Source organism: Alligator sinensis, unplaced genomic scaffold (genome assembly GCF_000455745.1).
Source record: "Alligator sinensis unplaced genomic scaffold, ASM45574v1 scaffold717_1, whole genome shotgun sequence".
Classification (NCBI taxonomy): Eukaryota; Metazoa; Chordata; order Crocodylia; family Alligatoridae; genus Alligator; species Alligator sinensis.
Genome location: NW_005841961.1, coordinates 3,366,280 through 3,368,043, shown reverse-complemented (window position 1 = coordinate 3,368,043; position 1,764 = coordinate 3,366,280). Strand labels below are relative to the sequence as shown.

Sequence of the window (1,764 nt, the reverse complement as noted above, 5' to 3'; positions counted from 1 at the left end):
GAAGTATCCTCATGCCCAAGTCAGCCCTTCCACAGCATGCCAAGCTGTGGGGAGCAGCCCTGAGCTAGCAGACTGACCCCCAGAACTCCCGGCTAGCCAGGGCTGCTCCACCCCAACTCAACATGCTGTGATCCTGGGTACACATTCTGATGTGTGGCTGGCAGCAATAAGCCCTGGAGCGATAAGCTCCAGATCTTATTGCTGTGCATTAATAGCCACGTGTAGACATGCCCCTTGTCAAGTTGATAAATTTGTGTACTCATATTTGCCACAAAATAAACTAACCATGGTTTCTGTTTCTTTGCTTAAATCCAATAAATTGTATGGTTTTATACCTATTTGAGCAATTTTCAGGGGACACGTGGGCATTTAAATATTGTATGTAAGATTAATTGATCCTGGAGGTGAGATTTACAAAAAACTACTGACAAAAACAAGGCAAAATTAAGATCTCTGCATCAGCAACTGTAGCTTTTCATCATATTGGCTCTGGACAGGACCTGGTAAGTCACCATGCACATTAGTGAGGAGACTAAACTGATACAGGGCCAGACCCAGGACTAAAGATCTAATTTAGAGAGCATGGAAAGGCAAAGCAGCGTGCCAGACACAATGGCATTCTAACCGCAGGAAAGGTCAATTAAGAAACAAAGAGAATAAAGTCAGGAGTGAAGCCTCTCTCAGAGGGGGTTGGCTGCAGCCAAGGCTGGGGATTTTGACTAGGGTGTACCAATGCTCCTGCCAGGACTTAAAGACAGAGAGCTCTGGCTAGAGGGTCTTGCCCTTCCCCTTAGGGTCAGACCGATCCTTGGGGGGTCAGGAAGGAATTTTCCCCCACAGTCAGATAGATGTGGACCGTGGGGGGGTGGGGTCTACCTCCCTCTGCAGCAGAGGCTATGGCACTCTATCTCCAATATCTTAAGCCAGTAATAGCAACCTTTTATTGAAGCAGCAGATAGATAGATATATCTATATATATTTTTAAGGAAATTTTTTCCTGTCCCAAATCGAATCAATTCCAAATCCGAGTCTTTCTAGAACCATACGTGGTCCTGCTACCAGCAAGCATCCTCCACCCCAACCTGGGGCTTCAGATGCTTCCAAATCCTTTGGCGGGCATCCTACTTGCAGCCTCAAGCCGCTTAGGGTTTGCTTGCCCTCAGCCATATGGCTGCAGAAGCAAGCTAAGGAGAAGTCTCCCATTTCCATAAAGCCCCCGTATAGCCAAGATCTTCCCACTGGAAGTGAAAGTAGGAGGCTAACTATGCCTCACTATTACCCCCTGCCAAGAAAGTGGTTTAGGAAAGCCACCTTAGCGGTCACGATATTTCCCCTGCCAGGTAAGTATGGGCGGCCATGGCTCCCTTGCTTCCCCTGCGGCAGCTCAGCTGTCAGATCTCGGGCAGGGGAAGGGCAAGGCGGGGGTCAGACGTGCGCACCGCTGATCTCTGGAAGTGGGAAAAAAGAGCAGGTTGGTTTTCAAAGACCTGCAAGGGGATGCAGGCGCCACAGGGGCTGAGGAGGCTCCCGGGCAGGGGCGCTGCCCTCACATCACGGCGGTTTCCACCGCTCTTTCTGACTGCCCAGAAAAGGCCAGGGGAGTCTGCTGCTGCAAGGAGCTCAGGAAGGCGGGCAGGTCGGGCGGACTCCCCCCGGCTGGGCTGCGCGAGTTTCCAGCAGCGCCGCGGCGGCGCCCCCGCCCCACGAGCGCGGCGGGCGCACGCGCAGTCAGGATCACCCGGGTGCGCGGTGGCTCGGGCTCCC

The 1,764-nt window shown here is 52.4% G+C and overlaps 1 protein-coding gene across 1 annotated transcript in view; it reads right to left on the bottom strand.

Annotated features, from left to right (window-relative positions):
• Positions 1 to 1,584, bottom strand: part of DECR1 (2,4-dienoyl-CoA reductase 1) — a 35,342-nt gene extending 33,758 nt beyond the window's left edge. The window contains exon 1 of the mRNA XM_025200244.1: positions 1,488 to 1,584. The gene's annotated coding sequence lies outside the window, so the exon portion shown is untranslated. The remainder of the gene's footprint in view (positions 1 to 1,487) is intronic.
• Positions 1,585 to 1,764: the final 180 nt, after the last annotated feature.